We start from the raw sequence: 20,676 nt of genomic DNA, 5'->3' as shown, positions 1-20,676 counted from the left end.
TTGTCAAGAGCAGGACTGGACTGTTAATCAGCAAAATAAATGAACCTATAAAACTCATATAACCTTGCAGTACATAAAGTAAAACTGCCCTGGTGGTGACAGTTTAATTCTAACTACTCTCTGCCAAAGTTTCATTCTGGGTATGAATACACAGGTTGTCCAAAGGAGTAGCATATGCCCCTTCTTTCCTAATTTTGAGACACTTCTTTCAATGCACATAGTTCAAGATAAATCAGATGTTAAACAAGATATTTACGATCTCCAGAACTCAATAAACCACATTTACACTTACAGTACCTTAGCTCTTTCTGGGCTGAAAAGACCATAAGACCTCATGTATAGTTGTATAAATAAATGAGTATATGAAATTTAGTAACAGGAGCTCTTGTGACTCATAGGAGTCTTTGGAAAAAATCCCCACTAATCTATTAATAATAAAGAATCTGTAATGCTAAAATTGCAAACCCCAGCACGTCCCCTCTTCTTAGCATACCAAGGAGACTTTTTTTCTGGTAACAGTAGCATATTCAAGACAGCACAGGCTTGACACAAGCCTAGTTCAAATTCTGAAGCCGGATACCTAGAATTAAGAGCATTCCCATGCAAGATATTGGATATTCAGCAAAATTCTCAGCTCAATGTAAAAAGCTAATATTTTTAAATGAGATAAGTATGAAAGTGCCCAGTACAATCAATCAGTGTAGAATTCCTACTGTTACTGGACTGGGTATCAAATTGTCTTCATTTCTTGCTGCTCCTAAATCAGAAGTTCAGAGTACAACAAACATGCACTGAAGTGCAGAAGATAGTAGATAGAGGAGCTGGAACCTCTGGCACAGATGAAGGAGTTGCTGGTAGTTTGATACCAAACATTCAACTAGGACATAATTTACAGTATTGACATTTTACACACCGTGATTAGGTTTCAGAATTATACTCCATGGATAAATCAACTACTCTCTGCTTCAAAGAATGTTTTTCCCATGCTGTCTACAGAGATACAGATGTGACTGAGTCACTTGGATTACATTTCAAGGATTCCTTTATAGGCACTGTGACTAGGGACCTAAAGTTTTGATTGTGCAGCACAATTCTGCTACAAGGGGTGATTTCTGCAGCCAACTACACAAACAAGAAATTCAGCAGCAGTTCACAGAGCTCTGTACCCTGGAGGGCACTCTCTGTCACTCTTGCACTTAACTTCAGTACAGAAAACACACAGATTGTTTCCTACTTTCTGTCTGTTCTCCATTTCTGAGCACCGATGTGACCATCCCTTCTCATATTTCCAGGTTCCTAAGTTGGACAAATAATACGACTGGAAAAATACATATAATATTTCATCAACCATTAAAGGAACAGTGCTGTGACTGGGAGGCCTAAATTCCTTTTTTCTTTTCTTTGTTAGTCTTTGTGTATGTTTTATTTTTTATACAGTGCTTCAGGCATCACTCAACAAATGATAATCTCCCCACATAGAGTCACAGTACAATAAACAACGCTAGGTGAAGAAGATCCATTTAGCAAGGAGACCACGGTGGTTCCATTTTTAGCCTAGTTCTTCAAGCAATGAGACTTGAGATATCATGCTGTGTGCATATATGAGTCTTTCTTGACCTTTTCTTCCATCAGCTCAGGAATCATCCCCAGGTTTTCCCCAAATTTAACAGGGGGTTAATAGACGTGAAAATACTACATTGCATAAAGAGTGAGGGAAGCAAACAGCTGGGTCAAGCAGGGAAATACTGTTAGTGCCTCCACTGAGGGGAAAGCTAAAAAGGAGCAGCCTTAATTAGACATCAGAGAATCCACACCGGACAGCACTGATGAAGGGGGCTGATTCATTTTGCAGCTCACAGGCTGCTGGTATCTGTGGATCAGGTTCACTACAAGAAATGAATTTGCCCATCTGAAGAGAACCGCCCCTTTCTGTGCCCACCGTCCTGCCCAGCAGCAAGGACGGGTGCTTCCTCCGTGACAAGTTCATGCCATCATCTGAGCACCACCAGCACAGGCTACGGTGTCACCAACAGGTTCAACTGAAGTCTACTTATGCAAGCCAGATGATGGATCACCAAAGCTGGATCTCGGAGGAAAGTCTCAGTCTGGCACGTGTGTTACGTTAGTCTGAGAAGCAGTGTTTGCTCCTTCAATGTGATGCCTCTTAGTAGTATTTTTCCCTTTTGCAAATACCCGTAAGATTATACGCACCCTGTATCTTGAATTAAACTTCCTGTCACCGTACGCTGGAGATGAAAAAGTCCCTTGCTGAGTGCCACGAACCTTCCTGATTTGACACAGAACTGTTAAAACGTTACCGATTTATTCAGGCAGGAAACACATTCATTCAGAAAGACAGTGCTTTGTGGAGGTACAAGAAATACTCAGGTACCTCTACAGTATCCAAATCTGTGATTTGGATGAGTCAGGAATTTTACCAGGTTAACAACAACAACAAATCTGGCAGAGAGCCAAAGAAAGGTGCTAATGTCTCACAGTACTTTAGGCTCCAGTTTTCCTCACATGCAGATTCTTGAATTCTACTTAAATCTCAGTGACAGAAGAGCTCCACGCTGAATGCAAATATCCTTTTGTCCAAAGACCAAGGCACTTACGCATGGATACTTACACCTTATTCACACGATAAATCCACTTTTTGTGACAACTTTATTTATTATTTGTCTTCAGTAAAGCTTATGAAGACACACGCCAAGCTAGGGGTCGTTTATACTCAGAATAAAATAGGCATCTTTAGTGCGACTATGTGTGAAATAAATGCTCCTCTGTGAGAATATGATTAGCAGAAGCTACCCTCAAGAAAATTAGCACTGTTTGCAGCTAGATAATATATTTGTATTTGAACAAGAAGGGAAAGAATGCACTTATATTGAGGTAACCTGAAATATTTTCAGCTCTCACAGAAGTGGGTTAGCTCTATTAATACAGGGCTTTTCTTTTCAACAGGAATTATATAAAAACTAATTTTACGCTATTAATGTTTTAGTGGTGGCAGGCAGGTTAACATTCTTCCTAATCCACAGGGTAACAACCTTTTCTCTCACAAAAATTTTTACAAAAAAATAAATTACAGATGTCTACTTTTCAGCCTTAAAAAAAAAAACGTTTGAGCAACTAGAAGGTAGAAAATAGCCAGAGAGAATTATGACCAAATGCCACATATTAAAAAGTTCTCCACATGTGGCACAGAAAGAAACACTCAATTCACTGCAATTGTCTGCTTAACAGGTTGAGCCTCTGTCCAAGTGGTAGCAATCAGGCAGGACACTAGAGTGGGCAGGAAATCTAAAATTAGGTTTTACTACCTATAATGGAGGATTTATGGGATAATTTAATTGGCAGTCTTGGGACTGAAACTCAAGGTGGGGGAACAAAAACATCTTTCTGGATATACTCTATGAACCCTTCCTGTAGTGGGCTGAAAAATAAAAGTACTGGGGAAATAACCTAGAGATGTAATATCCCCTTTCTAGTGCTAAGTAGGCGATGCATGAATACGTTTGTGGGTGCGTGGGGGGGCAGGCATTAACCCGAGATAGGAGGAAGACATGCATTGATAGAAACTGATTTTTCTTCTTTTTAGGAGAATGTTCTGTGAATTGCTTCTTGTAGTGAAACATGTCTCCAACTACACAAGGGATGATAAACAGTCCCAGAGTAAACAGAAAGCTGTAATTCACTCCAATGCTCTTCTGACATTGCAGAGCATGAAAGCACAGCACAAGCAGTTTATTGACTGCAGCAGATTGAACCCAGCCTTGTACTCACTCACCGCAGGACAACCATTGCCATCCGCAATATTTGCTGAGCCACTTGTACTTTTGTTTCCCCATGGCACTCCCATGCTTATACAGACCTTTTAAAGTCAAACGTCAGTGAAGTAAGAAACGCTTTATTGCCTTCTCCCTGCTCACGGAAAGAGCTTTGAAAGGGTTAACATTTAGCTCTCTGCTGGCTGAAAGGCTGTGCAGCTGAACAGGGGGGTAACAGGATCCCCTTCTCCATCCTCATGTGTGTTCCACCCATGTCAGCACGTGCTACCGATGCATTTTCCGTGGCTTATTGCATTTATTAGATGGGCTTCAAGCCAGCTTGGGAAGTTCAGAGAGAGGAGCAAGGACACTGCCCACTGTCACCCAGCGAGAGGGGATGCTCTCCCACATGCTGCCGGCAGGTAATTCACTGCCACTTTGCCATGGCTCCGTCCTGTAAGGTCCTCAAACAACGTGGAGCCCCAACCCGTAACCATCTGGGATGCAGGGGACAGACCTACATCAGTAGGTGAGAGCAACAGACCTACCAACCCCTTACAGAGAACATCTTCTAACTCTTTTTAATGCCACGACCAAATCTGCTCACAGTTTCACAATCTCCTGCTGAGATTCCTTTTTACTTTTTCTTTCCTTTTGGCAAATCTAATATTGTTTAAAAATGGCAGTCACTCATCTCTACTCCCAACTAGCAGAGCCAAGGGCTACTCATTCCAAAGTTTTCCTGTAATGGGATCTCCACTGCAGACTTTTATGAAGACATTAGAGCATTTGACAAATGCCTTTATGGTTAAAACCCATGCACGGTCATATTCTATTTGATGGTGACAAGTTTTGAGATGACAGAAGAATATGGTTAGTATTGTTACCTCTAGCTTATCACTGGCAGCATCAAAAGGAAATGTAAACAATCAAGTCAGTATAACAATCCTTGATTATTATTCTTAGAATAGCAATGACATCGAGTTATAAGCCTTCATAAATTAAAAAAAATGCATTCCCGTTTATTTCAGAAAGCAACATGCAGGAATAGGCTGAAAAATTCCAAGGCTGTCTCAAGAATTACTCTCTCAGCACATTTTAGACTTTGTTGGTATAACATGAAAAAATCCCAGAAACAAGGAAAAATTAACAGATTCCAAAAATCAACCTTTGCAAGAGCTCTGCTGATAGCCAGTAAGTCTACAGTAAAATTGGTCAGGCCATTTGGAAACCAGCCCATTGAGAAGGCTACAACATCTCCAAAAACGGTGTTTAAGCAGATCTAGGTGTGGCAGTTCCAAGTATGGGCTGTTGTTTTTACCATTTTGCTTTTTTGCCCCTCTCCTGTTTTTTGAATGCTAACATCAATCATCCTTCATTTCTTGCTTTTTATATTGTTCCCCAAATCTTGTTTCTATTGACGTGAATGAGTAAAATCCCACTGCCATCAACAGGGAAGTTTTTGCAGTTTTTAAGCCACTCGTGCTCCTTCACTAAGAGGACCACCACACAGCCTGACAGAGACAGACCTGCAAGTCATTGTTATAACTAGGATGCTGCTGAAAGATCAATTCAGTATCTTTTCATGATACTGAAAATTTCCTTTTTGATACATTAATTTACTTTAAATTTCAAATGATATTTGAAGTTTACTTTATATTTTAAAAGTTTATTCCGTAAACTTCCTTTTTTATTTTCCCCTGGCTTACATTTTCTACATTTGGGAATAGCATAATTACATTGAAGTAAAGAAGAAAACCTTTGTGTCTTAAATATGGCCTCTCCGTTGCCTAAACTTAAAATACGTGAAAAGTTTATAGACCTTGACAGATTCAGGGTGTGGTGCATCACACTCTCTTTCATGCAAACGCAGCCTACATCTGCGAGTAAGTTGCCTTTTCATGGAAATACTATTCAGAGAGCATTTCCATAAAAATTCACCCTGGCACCGTTCTGTTTCTCTTGTCATTTGCCCAGCTGTGTTCCTTCCTTGATTGATTTTCATTTTGAATAAGGCACAACAGCCATTTTCATGGGGGGAGCTGGGGAAACTTTCCATTTTTACGTAAGAGCAAATGCTGTAGTCAATGTAAGAGGGCTGCATGAAGCATCAGTAAAACCCAGTGTAGTTGTATTTACAATCAGAGATAGTTGGAGAAAACACCTCAACCTCCGGCTGCCCTTACTAAAGACAAGGCCAGCACACAGCACGCTGAGTCTCAAACTGAGCTTTCCCAGGAGAAACACCAGGTCTTCTCAAGGGTTTGAGTCCGCCCTGGCTGAGGTTAGTGCAAGTCCTTCCACTAACCTGAGTGTGAGATAGGGTCCAGCCTAGTTTGCCCAGGAGAAAAAGGCACACAGAAGAAGGGAAAGTGGCCATCCTCAAAGAAAAGAGCAGCTGGCCCAGATGGGCAAATTAAATGAGGTCACACCACCGCCACTGATGCTGCTTCTCAGCCACCAAGTCCCAGCGATGCCCTGAGGCACCGAGCACCTCCCAGACCCAGTATCTTTTATTTCCTCTACCAGCACGCTGCGCTCGGACTGAAATTTAACCGTTTCTAAAAAACTTAACTAGTGTTGCAGCAGACAACGCTGGGGCCAACGCAGAAAGGATGACAGGACATCCTCACGCACCCGCTGAGCCTGCACCGTTACCAGCCAAAGGCGAGACAGACAGAATTCCCCACCCAGGCGAGGATCCCAAAGGCAGGCTGGAAGGCAGAGGCTGCTCCCAGTGGGAGCCGATGTCCCACCGCGGTGCCCTGGCAAGGAGACCCGGTGCCGGGGCTCCCCGTGCTGCACCAGCGCGAGCCGCAGCGCTCCGCTTCAGCTGCAGCCGCCGAGCCCCCCATCGCTGTGCTCTCGTGTGTTCAACGGGCATTTCAACCATGCTTCCCAAACGCAAATACTAAATTATTACTTTAAATGATGGGTTTCGAATTTTGTGAAACGTTTGCCCTACAGTGAGGCTGAAAATGGACAGTCTGTGGTCTCTTTTATGAAATTGTTTTTATCCTTTCGGAACCAAAGTGGTAAACCACTAATGGCATGAGCATTTTTCTCATTATCAGTTACAATGTTAATGACTCTTATTTAAGCAAGCAGTATTTTAAAACCTTTCAGGCTTGCATGTTCAGTTATTAGACCACAGATTGTTTATTGTGTCTTCTCCTAAGAAAGTTCTTTTATGGTGTTAAATGGAAGAGGCCATTTCAAGACCAGGCAGCAATTTACATCAGTAAACGCTTTTAGGAACTTGTTGCTTCGGTGTCTTAGAACTGACTCATTTTCAAAATCCCTTGCCTGAAGGTTCAGTGCACTCCAGTGCTCAGGTCTAATTGTAAATAGCTAAATGTTCAATTAAAACTGTGGTCTAGCAGCTGAAGCAAAGGCAGACATCAACCCCAGTGCTAGTATCAAGCTCTGCTTTGTAGTCTTGTGCAAATTACTCAGCCCGCTCTTAGAAAACATTAACAGAAACAAAGTGTTTCAAATTTGTTTGCCCTAACCCTCCAGCCACAACACAGTGTTAAGTCATGTCTCCACCCCCAGGAGTCCAGAGCCACCCAGACATAGACCAGCACAGGCCATAGAGGTTATTTTCACACAAGGAGCATAAGGGACTTTTGTTGGCTCCCCTTTTTCCTCAAGCCCCATCCCAATGCTAGCACAGAGAAAAATGGAGGCACCATCACAGCTACCAAACGGCACTAGAGGAGAAGCGCCCAGGGTCGAAATGGGAATAAGCAAGCTTAGGAAGGGTAGAAAGTCATGCAAAAAGGCTCTAGCACCAGAAAATCAAAGCACATTCATAAAACAACAGCCCAACATTTTGAAAAGTATCAAGCACGTATTACAAAGTAGTTGCCAAAGGGCTGCTGTCATCTCCAGGAAAAGCAAGCATGCCACAGATATTTCCTGTGCACGCCAATCCTGGGGGAACAGTAAAAGTTGGTTATTGCACAGACCTACTCTAAATGTTCTCACTTTCATAATACATGAGTGTTTTCTCACTGCATCCATTTTTGCTCAAATCCATTGGTGGGCAGCATACCTAACTCAGCTTTTGTTTAAGTTCTTAAGTTCTTCCAAGATAATTGGCCCTACGGGACTTTAATCTAAATGGAGTGTATCTTTGTAGGGACCTCGTAGAGGTATTTCTAACGTTTAATGGTCTCCTGAATTACTACTTTCCTCCCACTGTGAAGGAAATGGGCTCGCCGCCGTCCGTTTCCCCGTAGCATTCATTACTGCTAGCAACGCGGATGTAGAATCGGCATCCCTTAGCCCATCCCGTCCCTCAAAAGCACGGGAAAGAAGAGGCAAAGTATTCCTCCTCCTTAGCGGAGGAAGACTTGCTCCATATTGATGTGATCAAGTGATGGTTCCCCTCACATGCAATTACTCAAGATCCATCCATTTGGGCTCACACCGGGGGGCTAAGGCAATTATATCCCGGCACAGCCTGCTGACTCAGGGCGACTTGCTGACACGGGCACATACCTGCCAGCGATGTGGGAACGTGAATCTGTCTATGTGGGGTTATTTCTGCCTTTCTTGTGCAGCCATTTCTCAGACCACTTTCTAATGTCTTCCAGACCACCAGCAGCCCGCAGACCATATGTGGAGTAACACCGCCATAGACTAACTGGTTAATGAGTTATTCTCACAGCCTGCAATAAGGCTCCCCTTAGGAGCTGGTAGACATCTCATTGCCTGCCAGCAGGCATAGTCGAGAACCGGCTCTCAACTGCTGTCAATACCTCATTTAAAATGCTTGTAATTATAGCAGTACAACAGCAACATTTTGTTTACCCAAAAGCTAAGTTCCTCATTCATTCCCTCCGCCCCCGGCAAACAACTGCCAGATACGCGCACGCAAAAAAAAATGGGGATATAATTGTAAAAAACTGTAGGTAGCCCTTCAGTTCACAGTGGTTAGGGGACACTGGCGTATCAAACCCTACGGCTAACCCCGGCACACGACCGTCGGCCAGGCTGTGCTCGGAGCAGCGGGACCCTCGGTACCCCGGCGCGATCTCCGCCGCGGTCTGTGACGGCAGCTAAATGAAGTTGCCTCATTACATGTGGTGTTTCGCCATGCTGCCCCTTCCCGCGGTCAGTCTTTCGAAACTGTTTCAGCGTTGGGTGAGAGAAAGCACACAGGCTTTCAGAACGCAGAAAACTTGTAAACCAGCTCTACTCAATAACTGGAGTTTAAGGTTTCCCCCCCATCGTGGTCTCAGCTTGCTGCCAGACAAGGTCAGGGGGGCTGAGAAGGGAAGACCCTCTTCACAGCCCTTCAGTGTTGGGTTAGTGACAACCCTGTGTGCGTCCCAAGCCTGTTGGGCTTTTCCTCCCTTTTCTGGCCTGTTGAAATCACCTGTCCCGCTGCAAGAGAAGGAGCTGATGTGTAAAAGGTGGTTGCACTTTGGCTGTAGATGTCATCATATCCAAAACGCCTTTCAAACGTAAACCAGAAAAATTAGGATTCCCCTGCAATAGGAAGCTACTGGGCCCTGTGATGAATTGAAACAGGAGACCTTGACAGCAAACCTTCACCGACTCCTTGCTGCCAAGGGACTGGGAGGAGGCTGGGGATGGAGCAGGAGGGAGTCATAAGACCTGCAGGTGTATGACCCATGTCTCCTCCCCTGTGAAAGATGAGCCCACACAGAGAAAGTGGAAATTCTCTGAGTTCCTACAAGGGAAATTTTATCAAGAGAAAAAGCAGTGCCTGTTTCCTGTGCTAAAAAGACAGTGCCTTTAAATGCTGTAGTAACCAGGGGGAATTAAGGCTTTAGGAAATCACCACAGTGAAAACGCTTCAGGGCTTTCCAGGCCCAGTGGAAGCATGAGAAAGAAACACTTAAGCTGAAGGGCTCTGCCCCCTCAGAAGCAAACGGAGAAGCTGCAGCCACTTCAGCAAGGTCAAGATTTCATCCACTGAATAGAAACTCAGAGTTTTCAAACTCTTTCATGGGTTATTCTGGAATGGAGGAGGAAGAGGATTTTATGGGTTGGTGGTTTTCTTCCATGTAAAACCAACTGAAAGTGGTGAATATGTTAAAATGGGCTTGTTGTTTTTCTTTTCAAGAGAGCAATGGTCCAAAGGAGAACAACAGGACTGACAAATGCCCATAAGCACATGTGATGGCGTACACCACCGGTTTTGAGTTTCTGTGTGCCAGCCAGGCTCTAGCTTCCTACCAAACCATTAAAAAAAAAAAGAAAAAAAAAAGAGACAAGAGTTCAAAAATTCAGTATCGCCTACTTAGCTATGAGTGGCTTTTTGCGGAATGATTTGCCTTGCTAATCCCTTCCATGAAATGCAGATGAAAGTCGCTATGGCTGGGGATCTGGCTGGGGCAGGTCTGAGCTGGCGCAGAAGAGCCCATCTCCACCAGCCTCCCCGGGAGCTGGACGGGCGCTCAGCATGCCGGCGCGGGGGGCACTCACGTCGCACGTGAGCGTCAACACTACCGCTTCAGGACTCCGGTTGCCAGCGATGATTTGTTTCCTCGCAGGTCCATAAACACTCCCGACTTACGTCAGTGTGGTTTCAGGCTCATTTTTAGCTTAGACCACTTGCCTCGCAAGGTCCAGGAGCAACCCAGAGTCCGTGGTCAAAAGGAGCCTCGCTGTGCTTCGGACGAGTCTACTGATCTGAACCGTACTTCTGCAGGGACACCAGGGTGCCAGAAATCGGCGCAGAGAGCCAGCCAGAATTCATCCAACCGTTAACAGGCAGGAACCAGGAATCACACTTTTCCACTACAAATGGTAAAACTATCCAAGCCCAAATCCCCTCCCCACAAAATGCAAATGCCTTCCTTCTATTTTTCCTGGTGTTAAACATATGTTACATACGCCTTACAAAACTCGCACACAATTTGTCCGGTTTCGAAGCAGAGGCTGAAGTGCAGCAAACATCCTTGCTCTCGCTCCCATTTCTGCTTTCCAAGACGAGTGCCAGAGAAAGTATTCTATTTTTGTAAGAGTTTAAAGGGCATGGTCAGAAAAGTGACTATGTAAAAATGGCACCTTTTCATCCAGCAGATCTGTTCCCAGTGAGTATTCTGAGTCATGTCTGCTTATTTTAGTGACCAAAATAGATTTTTACTACTTCTCACTCCTCTTTAGTCCTGTGGAACCAACACAGCAAAGAGGGAGTTATATAAATCCTATCCTGGACCAAAACCCGCCGGGACTCGTTAACCAAATACGAGGGGCAGAAGCGAGGGCTGGATGCGTCCCGGCGGGTGGCTGAGTGGGCATTGCCGCTGCCCACCGGTCCCCCTGCCCTATGCCAGGCACATCACCTCACACGGGGTGGTGTTAACTGAGAGGGAGAGGAGAGGAGGATAACTCTAATTCCCTTCGTCCCCGGCTCCCGCGCCTTTCAGCAAACCTCACCCCCCGGTCCTGCTCTGCAGACCAACCACAGACTGAGCTCCCGGGGCTCACATTTAGTTACAACTGTCTTTCCTGTAAACTGTCATGGAAATCACAAGCAAATAACAAACACGAAGCTCGCCCCTCCCTCCTGCTAGCTCCCACAGAGCTACTTTGCAAGACTGACGGCAGCTTCAGAGGTAAGCTGCACTCGTTGCAGGGACAACTTTCATGTCAAGACACCGACCGGGGGCCAAAAACTGCTCCTGTGCCTGGGGCCAAGCACAAACCTTATGGCCTCTCCAAAGCAAGCTTTCCACAGTTGTGCTTTGAGAGATTTAAGCAAAGTATAGACCATGGGGTGTCGCCTATATGGTTGGTAAAACCCTTTTGCGCAGGATGAGATACTGGACAGGCTTAAAAAAAAAAAACAAACTAAATGGATACTACTATTTCCTTCATGAGCAGAACAGTATCTTAATAGAAAGACCGAAGTTGAATGCACTCCTATCTTACTCTAATGATAAAAAAATGGTGGTTAATGTCTTCATTTTTCAATTTTTTCAATGAAGTTAAGAGAGACAGCAGTGCAGAAAGCATAAAAGGGCTTTCCATCGCTATTTCTAGTGTTTCTATTGCTGGTGATAAAACTGGACAGCAAAAAGGTAGTTTGATAGTAAAAATGAAACTATTACATACTGGGTCAGCGTTAAAATGAAAATAACAAGTAAGCAACACGATTCATTCCTAGTCAGACTGTAAAACATTCATCTGGTCTCTCTGCTGTACTTGTACTTACATGTCCCTCAGATCAGCTGCTGGGGCCTGGATCAGACCGTGCACTCAGTGCCAGCCATCTGAAAGCCAAAATACCCGGTCCTGCAACCCCAATTCCTACCCAAGCTGATGGACAGAGGCTGCATCTTCAGTGACTTTCCCAAACTAACATAACTGTCTCAGACTGGCAAGATTAACCTGTCCTCTGGCTAAGGAGGGAACTTACACAATTACTGTCAACTAGACGCTTGATTTTTAGATGGCTACAGTTAGGTGAGGTGAATCCTACCCTCCTAAAACTATTTTTCAGTCTCATGATGCAGAGCTGACTTCTCCGCGTAGAAGAACCAAGACGTCAGGTTCAGATTTCTCCATGCTCTTCATTTCAAGAGGGTGATGAATTGCTTTGCTGAAATGAAGCCTTGGTTGTGCCTACCAAGAAGGTGCTCTTTGTGGTTTCAGGATGTTGACATACATATTGGTGACGGATGATTTGCCTTGTCTTGATTGCAAGAGATACAGGGCATGTTACAGACTGTTTGCTATAAATACATAAAAATACCAGAGAACTTACAAATGTAGCAAAGGAATGAAGTGGACTAGCCCGAATTCCCAACTTCACATTCTGGGCAAATCTAATGAAACCCAAGAAAAGGCACAAGATACCCACCAGGACCAAAACAGATCTTAATTTGATATTAAATCCTTTGTCTTAATTTGATAGTAAATCCTTCATTTTTTCTTTTTCAAACCTGCTTTTAATGCCACGGCCACAAGCCTGTGCAAAAAAAACCCCAAAACCTCTATGAGCCTTTGAAGAGCCAACTACAATCAGAACAACCAATGTAAAAGCGGTTTTTTGGAGAAATGACAGAGAATTGTGACCGTGTCTGCTTTGCAAGAGTCCTGCAAATCAGCTGCTTTTTCAAGCAGATTTTGCAGTTTAGTCTCAGTGCATGTTGTAATGCAACATATTAATGTTATTTTAGTCGTTTACTATAAATCCTTTGTGTATAATTTGTGAACTCTGTAGAGAGCAGTCCATTTTATAAACAGAATTTTAAAACACCAGGTTTAAATTTATTGCAGGGTTTATTCAGAACTGACAAAGCCTCCTTAGAAAACTGAATTTTGCTTAGAAGACATTCCTTCGGCAGAACTACTAGACTTCTTTCTTTATAAAGCCCTTTTTAATTACGCAGAAAAATATAAACCGTGATAGAAACGCAATTTGTCTGAAGTGAATTGTTTGAGTGCATATTTCATTTTTTGTTCTCATTTAATGAGCGTAATTTACAGAAAAAGTTACATTGTGCAGTTTGCTAAATCCACGTGATTTTTACATATACATTTATTTGCACCAAAACAAATCACACAGGAACTGCATGCAGTATAGCTACTGAATATCAAAAAATATGTGACTTCTTGAAAGAGTCTGCTTCAGTCAAATCAGGTCAAATGTACTGTGTACATCCATACTTAATAAGCTAAAAATAAAGTAATAAACTCAATGCAAGGCCAGAAGGTATTATGAAAAGCTCAAACTGGTAAGCCTACACAACTTACAAATTAGAAGAAATCAATCAGATTTCACAAAACATTTTGTTGTAAGTGGTTTACAGGGCAGCAAGCTGCTACTCCTAAGCCACTGCTCCCAGCACCAGAAAAATGAAAAAGACCTGAACAGTTAATAAATCAATGCATATTTACTAACAGCGTAATATTGGCCAAAAAAAAGACCCTTACCGACCATGGTAAAAAGCAGAAGGAAAAGATGCTAATTCAGCAGGCAATATATTTGGGAAGAGGGGAGGGAAGGGAACCTGCTGCTGACCCTCTCACACCTGCCCAGCCTTTACCAGGTCTGCCCCTGCCACCCCACCGCAGCCCAGCTCGCAGCCCGGGTGCTGCAGTACCGGCTGCGTCCCGCTCTCCTCTCCTTACAGAGTTGGGTGTTAGTCATAGGCAGTATTCCCAGGCTTAGCAGCAACAGTCTCAGACTCCTTGATGCTGCCCCATCCAGTCTCGCACCCCGAATTGCTCTCCCGCAGCGGCTGCCCGTTCAGCTGGTGCAAGCTCGATCAGAGTTTTTCTCCCGCTGCTATTTCTTTGCGAGGTGAAAAGAAAACAAGTCTGTTTCATTACGGACCTCCTGGAGAAACTTGAAAACTTGGGTGTCTAAATGGAGCTGATCGAAACCACATTTAAGCTCGTACTCGTTTAACTTGCCTCGTGCAGGACTGCGGGCCTGCCGGTGCTCATCAGTTCCTACAAGCCAACCTTTCTTTTTCAAATCAGCAGCTAATTAGGTGCGTGTAGTTCAAAGCTACAGGCTACCTGACAAATCCAGAAGATCTGAAACACAACAGAAGTCAATATTCATTTGCAGGAGCAGCATCTAAAAGAGGCAGCAGCTTTTTAACACCCTACCGATATTACAGAGTGTCTAAGCATGCGGGCAGCTACAGCTTTCTCACTGCTAGAAGGACCAGCAGAAGCACGGCATCTTTTAGCGGACAGCGAGAAGGCTGAAAGTAATGCTACTGTCAAGACACTTCCATAAGCACCTGGGTATCGTATCACTCAGCGTCCGTATTAAAATGAATCAAACCAGAAGACCTCACTTCAAAACCAAGCCCCCCGCTTTCCAGCCACTCGTGCACAGCAGCAACCTCCCAGACATGAGTGGTCACCCGGAGTTCAGCTGAAGAGCTTGTGTGGCTACAAGTTGAGGCCCTTAGTTTTAAACCATCCTCTGTCAAAGCCTGTTGTATCCCCAGCTAAAATGAAAACATATGTTTATTGTTTTCTCTTTGGGCAGACCATTAATATTTATACGATGCATTATCAAACAAAAATAACTATGTATTTTGTTCCTGGAATAAGTTTCTTCTTATTGGAATGAAGTTGTGCCAAGGAGGGATTTCATCTGATGCAAGCAGCATGCAAGAACAATCCATTTACCATGGTAGCTTTCTAAATTAAAAAGCGGCATTTCAGAATGGGCCATAGCAAAGGTAAGTTGATGAAAATGAACCCTGCAGTGCAGTCTCACGCTCCACGCAAGGGAGAGTGCCACGAAAGTCAGTAGGAGATACGCTTGCCACAGCAGTACGGGAAGCAGGCTTTTTGCAAATCCACTCATGCTTACTTTAGATCAAATATCATTTTTTGCTCTCAAACAACATAAAAAATGTCTCGCTGCATGCATTTTAGTCTTGATACATACACCGATTAACAAGGACGTGCACTATGTCCACAGCAGAATAAACTCTTTGGTTTTCATTCTGAAATTACTGTTTCTTGAACTCAATCAAGCCCTCCAGATTATACACATACCACTAAATATAAATAGAAGAGGTTAAAATGCAGTTTAAATATAACAGATATGTCCGCAACTCCATATTTAGATATACCCTTTAATTTTTTCCTATTGCCTACTTTTTACTTGCATTTAAATTTAGCAAAGTAATTTTAGACTGCCAGTTTTCTACCTACACTAGTTAACTATGCTGTGAAGGAAACATATTAGATTTTCTCCACTTTTATCATTACCTTCCAAAATGCCAAAGCGATACAAATTCTCTCAACTGAAACCTTCAACCAAAAGACAAAATGATGCTCGACTTTACTGGGAAACCTGCCTGTCAAAAAGTGCATGGCTAGAACCACACCGGGAAATAAAAATTATTCTAGTGGCTGCGAAAGTGGCCAATTGTGGGTATAATGAAAAACAGTGTGGTGTTATTGTACAAAAGGTAATTCTTTCAACGCAAGACAAACATCATTATAATTCAGGCTGAAAATATCTTACCAATGTGAACTTTTTTTTTTTACAAAAGCATTTTAAATCAACTGTACAGGAAAGCTGACGTCCAAAGCATCAACTAATCCCTGGCCTACCTTCCCAGCTGTACAGCAGAAAACCAGTGGGCAGCATTAGGCACTCAAGGCTAAGCCTGCACTGCTGACCTGAGCTGATACGGATCAGGCCCAAAGGGCCCTTTCTGATCATACCCCCTGTCAACAACTTCCACCTCGAGTTCAGGACGCAGATTTCCACAGAGCTACTTGCATGATTAAAAGAAGTATGGTTTGCCCTTACAGCTGCCTTTTCCCGAAAAAATTAAAAATATTCGCTTAAAAGAAAACGGCAAGCTTCCTGATAGTGGAAAAAACCCCAGCGGAACAGATATTTCAAGGGAAAGGGTTCATTTCAACCCAAACATTTTAAATTATTTTGTTGTTACCTGTGAGTAACTGCCGGAGCATTTAAGAACGCAGAGGCAAGGAAAGGAAGGAAACGTAACATGTAATGTTTCAGGGCTACCAGATGCCATCAGCACTGCAAAAGTTTTTTATGGTTTTTTGATCCTCACGGGAGTGCATTTAACCAAGAGGAGAAAGTGCTGTATACAGGGACCTCAGTAAAGTGATTAAAATGAAGTGCTTTGCAGAGGGAGAGCCACTGCCAGGAGCCTCACATTTTGATAGCAAAGCACCGGCGTTTTGGAGAAAGCGCAACGGGAGAGGATTCGCCTCATCAGTAGCCAGGTATTTTGCTCATGTGGCGTTCAAAGCAACTGGATTACAACAGTCATCCCAGGGGTTTGTATTTGTTTACACAACTCCATGTGCACACAGAAAATAAACTGCCCACAGAAGAGCAGGTAGCAAAGACGTGTCCACACTGCGAAGGGGAAAGCACTGGTCTTAGGTGGAATTGTCATTTGAACACTACCAACTGTGGGATCCAACCTGGAATTTCTGATAGAAAAGGTCTAACCTATTAACGTACAAATAAATGAGTGTACTTCCAACAGAGACACCGCCTCCAAGTTTGTAACAATCTGTATTTCAAGCTCATGGTTCCTATCACTGAAATCCCTCAATGGACTCAGACACACAGATTTCTCCAGTGCCTGACAAAGAGCTCAAGCTTGCTTAAAAGAGAGAGAGAGAGAGAGAGAGAAGCCACATAGTCATTACTGCTTATAAACCATCGGAAGAAAAATATGCCTAATATATATCTATTAGAATATATCTTTAAGAACCAAATGCTACATAAATTACAATCCAAATGGAATAACACCTTAGGAGCAAAAAGTCTGACTAATCACACCTAGGACTTATACTGACAGATCATTTATAAAATTCCTGTAACATGTAACTCTATCCAGTACTATATGATTTGTTTAACTTTGGGACTAAATTGTGGGAGGTGGGGACAGATGTTGTTCAAAGCTCTAAACCCTGAAATGCTTTTGAAGGTAGTGATTTTTTTCTTGCAAAGTTTTTCAAAGCATTGCATGGCAAGTTTGCCATTGTTCGCCTACATATATGAAAGAGAAAATAAGAACCGACCTTACTATTCCAATGTACCATATCTTTGTTTTTATAAATGTCCTTTACAAAATGGATAAGATAATCAACGTAAAAATACATTTGTCCCATATGAAGTACAGCTTTGTTGATTTTTGCCTTTGCTTATTTCCTTTTAACTAGGAAGTTGTCAAACAATCTATTTCTCTTCCTTGATTTTCCTACCAGTTCAGGTGTGCTTGAAATCGCATACCTGATACACATTTCCTGATGAAAGTTTACATTTCATACCCTAGTGAGAAGCTGTCTTTGTCTACTTCACTTGTTTCAGTGAAACCAGGGAAGTGGTTAAAGGGTTAAACCAAAGGAATGTGACATTTCTCCATGTGTAGTTCATAGACCTATCCTGGTTTTCCTAATGGACTCAAAATTACATGGGCAGAATGTAATTTCCAAACTATTACTTCAGGACTGAAGCACAGTGTTAATTCAGAGAATGACACTTTGAATACAAATAACAACTTCATTAAAGAAAGAGCAAGTTTACTTGTACTGTGGGTTCTTAGCGAAGGCAGCAATGAATGGAAGTTTATGTTAGCCAGAACTTGCAACTTCAGCTTTTGTAAATATCATTACGTACACTCCAAACTCTACAGGAAAGTCATCTGGTCACCAAAATAGATCTCCGCATACTGTATCGCAGCGCTTACTCTGAAAAGTACCACAACCGACTCTGACTCTCCTCAGACCAACTCAGGTAACTGAAGGTTTTCCTACAGGCAAGAGCTAGTCAGATTTTGAAAACGCAATGGAGGTATTAGTTAATTGAATGATGAACTGCTGAAAGGATTGCAAAGACACCAGGATAAAAAAAACGATGGCGGGGGGGGGGGCGGGCGGGGGGAGGATGATATAATTTCAGAGGCTGATGCCCGAAAAGCCAGCAGCCAGCCCGACCGACACCAAACAGCGTTAACGCTTTAAAACTCCAGAAAGTCGGGAAGGGGCCAGTTTGCGCAACGAGCTCCCGCAGAAGATGCGCGGCTCCAGCTGCCGCCCCGAGCCCCGGCCGGGCCGAGCCCTCGGGGCTGCCCCGCTCCGGCCGCCGACGTGCGGCGGCGAGGGGACAGCCGGACCCCGCCGGACCCCGCCGCCCGTGGGCAGCCGCCTCGCCCCGGCCCGGCCCGGCCCGGCCCGACCCCGTTCTCCCCCGCCGCTGCCGGCCCCGACGGCGGCGCCGCGCCCCCCTCCGCGCCCGGCGCCCCGCTCGGTCCGTCCCCGTCCCGTCCGCCCCCCCCTTCCCCTTCGCCCCATCGCAGCCCCGGAGGGAAAGGACTTACCGGGCAAGGCCGGGGAAGGGGGACGAGTCCGGGGTCCCGCGCGGGGGGAGGTCGGGGCCGGGGCCGGGGCCGAGGCCGGGGCCGGGGCGCAGCGGCCGCCGGCGGCGGGAGCGAGGGAGGGAGTGAGGGAGCGGGCGAGGGGACGGCGGCGTTGCCGACTGCAGTGAGTCACTTCAGTCGGGACGGGCTCAGCCCATCGCGCTGGCCCCGGGCTCCGTGCGCTTCTTCCTCTCGCCAATCGCCGAGCGGGGCAGCCGCTGCTTCCCCGCCGCTTCCCCGGCTCCCCCGCCGCCGCCGTCGGGGCGGCCCCGCGCCGCCCGCCGGGCACCGGCACCCCCCGGGGAGCACCGGACCCCCCGCCCCCCTACTCCCCGGCGGCCTCCCACGGGCGGCCCCGCTCCCGGGGGGGCGGAACGGGAGGTGAGCGGGGCTCGGCGCGGCGGGGCTCCGCTCCTCCCGGCGCGGGGAACAAGAGCGGGTTTGGAGGGGCAGAACAAGCGGGCGGTTGTTGCGAGGACCCGACGTGAAGTCCAAGCCTGGCCCCTTAACCAGGTGGCAGCGGGGGCTCCGGAGGGCAGCGAGATCAATAACGGGGCTGCACGGAAATAAAAGAACGGGGGGGGGAGGGACGGGGGAGGGACGGGGGGAGCCTGGTCCGGCCGAAACGGGGCCGAGCGCCCCATCAGCCCCGCGCCGCAGGCGGGACGGGGAAGGGGATGGTTCCCGAGCGGGGCAGCGGCACTCACCTCGCACACGCTCTCCCACTGACACGCACCCGCGGGGAAGCCCAGCGGGAGGCGGGCCAGCCGCGCACGCCGGGGAGAAGCGGGCGGTGCGGCCCCGTCCCGTCCCGTCGGGTCCCGTGCCGTGCCGTGCCGTGCCGTCCCTCCCGTGGGCCCGGGGCTCCTTACCGGGGCGCTTCTGCCCACCGCCGCGCTGCCCCGGCCTTCCCCGGGCACGCCTCGGCCCCCGCCGCACCGCCGGGCATCGCCCGCCGCTCTCCCCGGCGCTTCTCAGCCAGCGGTCAGCGCCGAGAGCCAGCGTACAAAAGCAGAAAACCCAGTACTCCCTTAATTAAAAATAATAATAATAAAAAAAAAATTAAAAAAAATAATTAAAAGCGTCTCAGTTTTTAAAGCAGAACTACATAATGTATTAATTGGTCGCTATTAGCATGCAGTTTTATTGAGCATAGCACACAGAAGTCTGATTGTGAGCGAGGAGTGTTTTCAATGAAAGTGGAGTTATTTTAGCTGCAGACATGTTTACATTTCTGTGGTTTAGTCTATAACTTTCTCTTTTTCTTGCTTCAGAATTCTGCTCCATGAAGCAAAGCCCTTAGCTCCCAGACATTCCAAAAAGTCTGCCAAAATAATAGAAAAAAAAAAAAAAGGAGAAGAAATAAAAAAAACACACACAGAGACCCCCAAGTCTGGGTCAGGCTCAGGGCTGGATATGGGCAGAGCGAGTATACCCCCTCCTCACTCACTCTCCAGTTAAAAAGCCTTCAGGGCTCCATTTCCTGTTTTTAAGGAAAAAATAAAGCGGGTCTAGGACTGATTTTAGACACTGCCTAGACCAGGGCTGATGGGTGCCGAGGTCCTTTAACTCTCTCAGTGCCAAAGGGTACCCACTCACGCACGGGTCCAAGCAACCACACGCCTCCCTCCCTCTGAGAATAGCCATAACAGCAAGATGGCTTTTTACCCCACTGTGCGTTTTCGGGTGACTGAGAACCTGAAGGCCCCGAGCAACAACCTGGTGCACGTCACGTCCGCCGTAAATGAGCGGAGCGAAGAGACAAAATACCCCCAAAGTGGGACCGAGTACCCTCTGCCGCAGACCTGCCGCAGCAGCACCCACCTATGGAGATCTCCTGGCGGGATCGCGCGGTCCCTTCCCCGCAGGCCGCGGTGCAGCGCTGGGGACCGCGTCGCCGGCTGCCCCACCTTCCCCGCCGCCGCTGCCTCCCCTGCTATGGATAGGCAGCGTCACTCATGTGGCCCTCGTTGAGTGGGCGTGAAAACAACTCGAGCTTTTGGGCATTAAATCCACAGCTTAGGAAAATC

General features: G+C 45.8%; 1 protein-coding gene across 2 annotated transcripts in view; it reads right to left on the bottom strand.

Moving 5' to 3' along the window:
- Positions 1-20,403, bottom strand: part of ERG (ETS transcription factor ERG) — a 151,562-nt gene extending 131,159 nt beyond the window's left edge. For both annotated transcript variants that reach the window (XM_075033690.1, XM_075033692.1), the window contains exon 1: positions 19,354-20,403. The gene's annotated coding sequence lies outside the window, so the exon portion shown is untranslated. The remainder of the gene's footprint in view (positions 1-19,353) is intronic.
- Positions 20,404-20,676: the final 273 nt, after the last annotated feature.

The sequence above is a fragment of the Buteo buteo genome, chromosome 8, assembly GCF_964188355.1.
Source record: "Buteo buteo chromosome 8, bButBut1.hap1.1, whole genome shotgun sequence".
Lineage (NCBI taxonomy): Eukaryota > Metazoa > Chordata > Aves > Accipitriformes > Accipitridae > Buteo > Buteo buteo.
This window is presented reverse-complemented; position numbering and strand designations above follow the sequence as displayed.